This window comes from Periplaneta americana, chromosome 4, assembly GCF_040183065.1.
Source record: "Periplaneta americana isolate PAMFEO1 chromosome 4, P.americana_PAMFEO1_priV1, whole genome shotgun sequence".
Taxonomy (NCBI): domain Eukaryota; kingdom Metazoa; phylum Arthropoda; class Insecta; order Blattodea; family Blattidae; genus Periplaneta; species Periplaneta americana.
In genome coordinates this window covers 193,878,314-193,888,951 of record NC_091120.1, presented here as the reverse complement: position 1 = coordinate 193,888,951, position 10,638 = coordinate 193,878,314, and positions in this window count along the sequence as shown.

The following is a 10,638-nucleotide window of genomic DNA, read 5'->3' as shown; positions in this document are numbered from 1 at the left end:
TTGTTTGAAGTCAACTAAATTTGCATATTATGTCTGTAAAATATATATATATTTTTTTGTGTGTGTACAAGATGTGCAAGAGTCTTATGTTTTTTCCTTCTTTTAATTCTATATTTATTTATCATATTTGTATATTCCAGGTGTTAACATGTATGAAATCATGAATAATTTTATTTGCCAACATACAGTATTATTATTGCATGCACACAATGAATATTAATTAAAAAGGAGATGTGCACCTGCATATCTGAACAATTTATCACCGCTGACAATGAAGATAACCATGAAACCAATAAATAAGCATTGAAGCCAAATGAAAACAGTTGAATGACAATGGTTTCTGGTTCCTTCATTCTCAAGCATTTCTCAAGTTGATCAACATGGCAAATCCCACAGATCAAGAGAGTATGTTTTAAGAGAATTGCCTATGGCAAAGTTCTAAGATGCATTAAAAATTATTTTTGGTGAAAATGCACAAAAATATAACCTTCTTTCCTTCTCTGATTTTGTGAAACAATACTGTCTTGTGATCTGCAATTTTGCTTTTCAGATTTGTAATCAATTGACAGTCACTTGACAAACTTGAAAAAAAAAAAAAAACAAAATTCACTCTACTTATCACTTTGTCTATGATTTCCTTGTCAGCTTGTCACTAGCTAAGGCCCGTAACACACTTGAAGAGTTTTCGCTAGCGAGAAATGTGTTGAGAGAAAATTAAAAAATTGATAAAATGGATTCAAATGGACGTCCACACATTGGAAGAGATTCTCGCTCAAGGCAAAAACCTTGCGCGAGTTTCTCGCTGGAATCGGTAGCTCAGCGAATTTTCTTGACAAGTTTATCAAAGATGTTTGACATTTATACTCATTATGACGATTGAATGTAGAAAAAGATATCACAGGTGGCGATGAATTGTTTGTTTTTATTTGAAAATGAGGAAAGATGGCTGATAATTGCAGTCAGAAACTTATCGAACTTGTACGATGTCACCCGTAGTCTTATTTATATGATACACGGGATGAAAACCATAAAAACACGAAACTTAAAGAAGAAATGTGGAGACAAATATCAGATTATCTGAAAATAAATAGGGCTATATTTTATTTTGATGAGATTTAATAGTATTGATTAAACATTTGAAATATTGTATCTATATATCTTAACAGTTTACGTAATTTTAATCAGAATATAGCAAAGAAATCTCTATCATATCATAAATGGCAAAAAAAATAACTGTGGTCCATTGAACCTGAAATAACGCCTAAACATATCATCATTCAAATCGAAACCAGTGTCCAAAACTCGCCCTTATTTTCGTAAGATACAATGTGATTTTCAGATATTTCTGGCTTTAATTTTAGGCCTACTTCTTTTCATGAACAAAATATGTTCATGTAACTACATTTCCTCATCATCTGAATACTCAGATTCAACATAGCGTTCGTACGTAATTTGTAAAATACAACAATATACTAAACAGGTTATATATTTAAGTACGTCAATATACGTAAATACATAACCTATAATATTTCCCCCAACGAGTCATTACTATAATCATGAAGGCAGTGCATAGATGATCATAGCGAGGTGTGATCTGTGATAGCGAGAATTCGCCAAGTTGTGGAGGAAGGCTCTTCGCCTCTTTCTCGCAACACATTTCTCGCTAGCGAAAACTCTTCAAGTGTGTTACGGGCCCAAAGTGCCGATAGTTGTTTCAAAAAACAGCCCAAGCACTAAAGTTTTCTCGTAGTCTCTGAAATATCGCAACCTTCCAAAAACTGCCTTGAATTTACTTCAGATATCATTAATTCCATCAAGCTAAATAACCTAGTAGTTGATACATTGTCGTTAAATAACATAATATAAAAATGGGCGATTCATTGACTAACTATACATACTAAATTTATTCCTAAGGACACGAAAAAAGTTTATATGAACATGGATTTAATTACGAACACGGTAGTTACGCGGTTACCTCTTTTTCTTCGCTATGAATCAGGCTGTAGCTCGTCTATCCAGTCAGATCAGAGATGGGCGTACTCTGCAATCAGTTCACTGGCCCGCTTGGCCCGCGCGATTCACACACATGCGGCCAGGCGCATTGAAGCAGGGAGTGGCGTGTTTTAAATCCCCTCTATAACCTTTATTTTGCGCGGAGAAACTCTGCGAAATACAAATGTACAATGCATTCGGTTTAAAATAGCACCTTACAATGAAGAATACCAGGTATATAGGCCTACTGAAATCCAGATAAGAAAAATATTCAGGTGAACAAACTTAATTACTGCTGTTGTTAAACATATGAATAATGAGAAATAATTGTGTTATAATTAAATTTATTCAAATTTAATTTTGTATTGAATTTAACTTTCAGTATATTTTGTTTATAATATATTAATATGCAATATGTATTCGTGTGTCCAGCGCCGTGGCGTCATGGTCTAAGGCATCCCGCCTAGGACTCGCGTTACGGAATGCGCGCTGGTTCGAGTCCTCATGAGGGAAGAAATTTTCTCATGAAATTTCAGCCAGTGTATGGGACCGCTGCCCACCCAGCATCGTGATGCACTTGGGGAGCTACGATAGGTAGCGAAATCCGGTTGCGAACACCAGCTATTACGGCTGGGGGGATCATCGTGCTAACCACACGATACCTCCATTCTGGTTAGATGATCGTCCACCTCTGCTTCGGCATGTGGGCGTGAGGCCAGCAGCCGGCTGGTCGGTCTAGGCCCTTCACGGGCTGTAGCGCCACGGATTATTATTATTATTATTATTATTATTATTATTATTATTATTATTATTATTATTATTATGTATTCCTGTAGTTACACAAGTATTTTCTATGAAATTTGTCACTTAGGCCTTTTTTCTATCCATGTTGAATCATTCGTACACTACTTTTAACACTTGAATATAACTAATTCATTAAATGGCGATCTTACTCGTGTAATTATGTAACTCGATACAAAGAACACATTAAAGCAATAACCAGAGGACACAATGCATCTACATATGCCGAACACATAACCAATTTTAACCATACATATAATAACATAAATACAGACATGAAAATCCTACACATACAACCCAAAAACCAAAAACTCAACACACTACAACATGAAATATACAGACACACTAAAACACACCCTGATCAAATTCTCAACAGGCAGATCAATTTCAGAACACACACACTATTTGACACCACATTTCAACACTTGTCAACAATCGAACATACCCACACAACAGGCAACGAAGTTCGAAATGACGCCAAGATCTAGTAGGCTCTGAGGATAGTTTGAAGAAACACCGAAACAGCTGTAGGCCGCACATGCTTACATAATTAACACGAGTAATATCGCCATTTAATCAATTATTTTTTTCTATGTTGTAATTTCTTGCTTAATCCATATTAAAACAATATACCATGACTTTAAAGTGTTTTTCCAAATACGTGTTTGTTTTCTGAGCAGTTAATGAGGATTATTTTAGTATCACGGGATTAGGATATCACTCACGGAATTAGAAACCACTATCACGGAATTTGGATCCCTGTCACGGATTTAGGAGCCAATGTATAACAATGAAAAAGTTAAAGTTATGTTTTATTTAACGACGCTCGCAACTGCAGAGGTTATATCAGCGTCGCCGGATGTGCCGGAATTTTGTCCCGCAGGAGTTCTTTTACTTGCCAGTAAATCTACTGACATGAGCCTGTCGTATTTTAAGCACACTTAAATGCCATCGACCTGGCCCGGGATCGAACCCGCAACCTTGGGCATAGAAGGCCAGCGCTATACCAACTTGCCAACCAGGTCGACGTATAACAATGAAGAATCATATATTATATACCAAACTTGTGAAACTGTTGACACTGAATGTTGTAAAAACTGTAGCTAAAGGTCCAAATAACGTCATTTAGGTGTTATTTGAACAATTTTATTACAATTTTGGCATAAATGTAGACTTTATTAAATATGTCACGGAATTAGGCAAAATTACCCTACATCATTCTCTGATAAATTGATTCGGATATACTGAATATGAAGAAAATCTGTTCAATAGTTTAAAAGAAATCGCTGTACACAGACAACATGCTAAAGACTTCTTTTTTATATCAGGAGCGCAGAAACATGTAGTATTTCTTTCTAAACGAGTTTACTTAAAATCTCCATACTTTATACGAGTATAATGATGATAATAATAATAATAATAATAATAATAATAATAATAATAATGATAATAATAATAATTATTACTATTATTATTATTATTATTATTATTATTATTATTATTATTATTATTATTATTATTTATTTTAGCTGGCAGAGTTAAGGCCGTAAGGCCTTCTCTTCCACTCAACCAGCAAAAAGTGTATATACATATGCATGAACTTACAAAGAATTCAACAATTTGATTTAGATGAGAGTTACATGTATACAAGAGTTATTTACAAATTAAACAACAAAATACTATGAACTATTAATTAAACACTGAAATAAACTGTGTAGCAGAATTAAACTAAAATACATAGAATGTTAATATATTTCAAATAATATTAGATAATAGAAAGAGATTATTATGAGACAATTAAAATACAGCACAATCAGGATGATGTCTAAAGAAAAAAGTAACAATGTAGTCAGTGATATTTTAAATCAGTATGATTGGAGTGAAATGCTAATAAGGTTATCTTTTAAGCTGTTCTTAAAGGTGTTTGTTGTCTTGCAGCCCCTAATACTTTGTGACAAGGAATTCCATTGACGGGAGGTGGATACTGTAAAAGATGATGAATAACAAGATGTTCTATGAAGAGGTATACTTAGCGTGCCACAGATAAGTGATCTGGTATTTACGTCGTGGTTAGAGCATAGATAAGAGAATCGAGACGAAAGGTAATTTGGTGTTGAAGTGTGCAGAATTCGAAAGAATAAAGACAAAGTGTGTAAAGTTCTACGTCAAAAAGTTTAGGCTATAAACTATCCATCCTACTCCACACAAAATGTCGTATGTTCAACTGTATCGTACCCATGTTAAATCAGGCTTCCTTATATGCTAATGCGTCCCAGTTCATAGTATTAACATTCCATTAATTAAATAATGCTGCTGGCTAATATTTTCAACCACTTAAATCAACCCTTTTCCCGGAACGATAAATTCAGTCATTGCTCCCGCCCCTCGCTAATGTTAAGGGTCACGGCCTCCTGAGGGAACTCTTGTTCGAGGAAATGTCGAATGGGTAGCCATTAACATTGCAAACGATACTGATCTGCAGTAGGAGAACGTTACATTACAAGCAAGTCTATGTACAGGAATCTTACCTATAGTTCAAGTCTTCCTCCAAAGATGTTCCCACAAACACTTTACATTACGAGTAGAGTTTCTTAATTAATTCTGCTGTTTTATTATTTTATATTTACACGAAATACAAACTTCTCTGCATAAAGGCATAAAAGTAGTATAAAAATAGCCTAAAGTTTAGTCTTAAAAACCGGACAAAAATCAGTTATTAATTATTACACCGGTCTGCATTTTGAAACATCTTTTTCTATGTTGAATCTTTCGTACACTACTTTTAACACTTGAATATAAATAATTGATTAAATGGCGCTCTTACTCGTGTTAATTGTGTAAGCATGTGCGACTTACAGCTGTTTCGGTGCTTCTTCACACCATCCTCAGAGCCTACTACAGACGTGGACAAATTATTAGCAAAATTTAAGATTTTTATTAGGCCTATATATTTTTACAAAATATGATCCTTCAATTTAGACTACAGTTGACATTTTTGTGTATTTCCAAATTATTAGCAAAATTGAAGATTTTTATTGTATATTTTTCAAAAAATTTAACTCCTCAATTTGGACTAATTTGATATTTTTGCATATTTACAAATTGTTAGCAAAACTGAAGGTTTTTTATTGTATATTTTTACAAAATTCGATTCTTCAACTTGTACTACAGTTGACATTTTGGATATTTCGAAATTATTAGCAAAACTGAAAATTTTTGTTTTATATTTTTACAAAATTTGACTCTTCAATGCAGTTGACAATTTTGCTAATTTACAAATTATTAGCAAAAGTGAAGACTTTTATTATATATTTTTACAAAACTTGACTCTTCAATTTAAACTACAGTTGACATTTTTGCATATTTCTGTCTACTGCAATGATGGAAATATCCAAAATTGTCAAAAATTGAAAAGTCAAATTTTGTAAACAGAATTATCATAAAAATCGTCCATTTTGTTAATAATTTGTCCACGTCTGTAGATCTCGGCGTCATCTCGAACTTCGCTGCCTGTTGTGTGGGTGCGTTCGATTGTTGAAAAGTGTTGAAAACACACTACAAAGACATCTCAACATACAAACAACACAAACAAATAAATACAACCACACAGGCGTATACAAACTCACATGCAATAGTTGCGACAGTTTCTACATTGGACAGACAGGCAGATCATTCCAAACTCGATACAAAGAACACATTAAAGCAATAACCAGAGGACACAATACATCTACATATGCCGAACACATAACTAATGCTAAACACACATACAATAACATAAATACAGACATGGAAATCCTACACATACAATCCAAAAACCAAAAACTCAACACACTAGAACAATATGAAATATACAAACACACTAAAACACACCCTGATCAAATTCTCAACACACAGATTAATTTCATAACACACACAGTATTTGACACCACATTTCAACACTTTTCAACAATCGAACGCACCCACGGAACAGGCAGCGAAGTTCGAGATGACGCCGAGATCTAGTAGGCTCTGAGGATGGTGTGAAGAAGCACCGAAACAGCTGTAAGCCCCACATGCTTACACAATTAACACAAGTAAGATCGCCATTTAATCAATTATTCATCTTTTTCTGTTGATTTGCATCTGATATGTGATTTATAACGGATTTTTTGTGCTAAATTCGAAAATAATCTCTAATTTCTTCCAGCACGTCAGGTTTTCCTACAAATCATAAAAAATGTGTATAAATGAGAATGAATTAATTTACTACCTAAAACTAAATTTGTAGCTTTGTGAAAAGTCATGAAAATTATTTTCAACAAGCATTTTGTGAGAAAGAATTGACTACAATATGCTATTAACCATAACAATCACATTAATAACCTTACCTCAATATGGCACTCAAATTATCTTATTTTTGACCTCTTCGATTGTTGTTCAGAGCAGTCCCCTTGCAACATCCAGCAAATCAACCACCTTGTTACCATTTCATTGCCCTTGATAGCCAACTTCATTTTCATATTTAGTGAAATCTTTCACCTTGTTTCTTACTAAACTTATCTGGAAAATAATTTAGATGGGAATGAAGGAAATATACTTTGACATTCATGTTGCAATCAATCTGTTCGAAACTTTGTAACATCGCTTTCTATATGTTAACATGCTGTAATTTGGGCCTTTTTTATTTCCAAGGAAATTATAAACAACGTTTCTTAACGCAATCCAGACATTCTGTACATTTCCACTTATAGCATTCTCGAACTGTCTGTCCATCATCCATTTTCGAATTTGTGGGCCAATGAATATACAGTCCGCGTCACCGTTTTTGGCGTGTGAAGTAAGTAAAGGGAACGTTAAGTACAAGTGTTTTACCTTTGCCGCAGTCAGTTTGACAACTGTGTTTGGCAAATGGCTGATCTGACTTGCATAGGAAGTGGAACCATTCTTAGCTACACTAGCAACATGTTCACGAACTGGACATTATACTCTAGGACATATGCCAAAAACGCTGGCGCCAGCTGTACCAGCTTCTCAACAGAATAATATTAGTCCTAGGCATTTCCCATATTTATTCTGCATTTAATTTTCTTTCGAGTGTCATTTATATTTTTTACTGTTGCTTCAAGTTATTTGAATTTTTCAATATCTTCAAGGGATAAATTTTCAATTTTTATATTTCCATTTCGTACTATGTTCTGGTCACGAGATAATCATATACTTTGTCCTTTCGGGATTTACTTCCAACTTATCTCCGTACTTGTTTCGAGTAAAATTCTCGTGTTTTCCCTAAGATAATCACGTCATAAAACTGCACTACTTCCTAGGAATATTAGAGAATCACACATATAAATTTCTACACAGAACCGCCATCAAATAGGCTATCTCAAAAAGATCCCACAACACTTGATTAATACTTATAGAAGTACTTCAGTTCTAATAATAATATTTTTATCTTACGTCACTTGTGTAGCTTTTAATAACTATCATATAGCCGTCTTAATAAATTTTAAAGTTTTTAATAACCAATATAGAGACATTCGGGGCTAAGAGGGATGACGTTACAGGAGAATGGAGAAAGTTGCACAAGGCAGAACTGCACGCATTTTATTCTTCACCTAACAAAATTAGGAACATTAAATCCAGACGTTAGAGATGGGCAGAGCATGTAGCACGTGTGAGTGAATTCATAAATGCATATAGAGTGATAGCTGGGAAACCGGAGCGGAAAATACCTTTTGGGAGGCCGAGACGTAGATGGGAGGATAATATTAAAATGGACTTGAGGGAGGTAGGATATGATTGTAGAGACTGGATTAATCTTGCTCAGGATAGGGACCGATGGCGGGCTTATGTGAGGGCGGCAATGAACCTCCGGGTTCCTTAAAAGCCAGTAAGTAATTAATGGACGAAAAAAACATGCAGAGAGATCGCGGCCTGCGTCACATTTTTATAACCACGAGCCTTTAACAACCAACCTCATCATGCTATTGCAGGCTATATGGGATATGTCTTAATTTAACAGAGTCTGTACAGCAAGTTTGCTGGTCTAAAGAAGTAAATAAATCCTACAGGTCATGGTTTTCGTGATAGTATTTAGTCTTCTTTCGAAAAGCCATTAGTTCTCAGAACTGACGACAGATGGTTTTTGGAAAACAGGAAAAGTATGTAGAAAAATTGATGTTTCTCTGAAAATTACTATTTCCCCGTATGCTTGGATGCTAAGGTTCAAAATTGGGGTTTATTCAATAAAATCCATTGAACCGTTTTCACTTAATTTCCATTACCAGTTCAAATTATATATAGACTAGTGGCTTGTGCAGCAAATGCTGCAAACTAAGTCCATAAGAATTCATATAAAATTGTTCAGATTTTCAATGAAGAATACCAGACAGTTTGGAAGTTATTTGGTTCCATAATAGTGAAACTTAACTCCCTCTGAATGTATTTTATGCGAAATACTTTTCCTTGAACCTATCCATCCTCAGTTCTTGAATTTCAATGCGAAATCGCAAGTAACAATGTCATAACGATCAGCGAATTTTTCATGTGGGAGTAATGCAGTAGCTATTTCAGGTCATTGCGGATTGTAGGTGAGAGTTAAGAAAATGTAAGGTTTGTCATGCTTTGAACAAAAGACTTTGATATAGCTGCTGCATATTTCGTGAACTACCCTGAAATATAGAAGACAGAATCACTTTTTCCCACTAAGAGATCTTGCTGAGGTGATCAAGAGATCACAAAATCTTGTAGGCCTCTTATTTTATCAGTAAGTAATGCCTTTTGATCTTTTCTTAGGAATTATAATTGTTGCGCTTCTCCAGACAATACTGATCTACCAAATACTGCTGGATTAATTTGTGTAAGAAATGGTTACGAACAGCAATCCAAAATGGTACAAACTAAAGTAAAGTTCTTTCTAAGGGGTTTGTTTGCTGGCGTGGGGCACTGTATTGCAATTGTGATTCATCAGGGAAGAGGAAGTAATATATTTAATTACATCACAGTGAGGGCTTAATTTGCTCTCCCCTTATCTGCCAGGCACAACATAACGGTATTATTTTTTATACATTATCAAAAAAATTACACAAATGAAGATCAACATATTGGCATTATGATGTCAGAGAATCTGAGACATCTGAACTCTAAATATATCAGCAATCCTGCAGGTCATGGCCTTCGTGTAATATTGTTTATTGTTCATTAGAAGTTCAAATTATTTTTTTTTTTTTTTTCAAATTTATTTCCAATGAAGAATACCAGACATTTTGGAAGTTATTTGCTTCCATAATAATGAAACATAGGCCTACCCCTCTGAATGGTTTTCTTCATGCTAAATACTTTTTATTTAACCTATACATCTTCAGTTCTTGAGTTCCAATGCGAAAACGCAAGTAACAATGTCAGAACGATCAGTCGGTTTTACATGTGGGAGTGAAGCAATAGCTATTTCTGGTTATTCTGGATTGTATGTTAGAGTTATGAAAATATCCTCTCCTCTCCTCTCCTCTACCTTCTGCCCTCATGCCCCATTCCCCCTGCCCTCATGCCCCATGCCTCACGCCCCCTGCCCTCATGCCCCATGCCCCCATGCCCCATTCCCTCTCCCCTCAAGCCCCATGCCCTAGTGCCCTCTGCCATCATGCCCTCATGCCCTCATGCCCTCATGCCCCATTCCCTCTGCCCTCATGCCCCATGCCTCATACCCCCTGCCTTCATGCCCTCATGCCCCATTCCCTCTGCCCTCATGCCCCCTGCCCCCATGCCCCATTCCCTCTGTATTCATGCCCCATGCCCTCATGCCCCCTACCCTCATGCCCCTGCCCTCATGCCCCATACCCTCATGCCCCTGCCCTCATTCCCTCATGC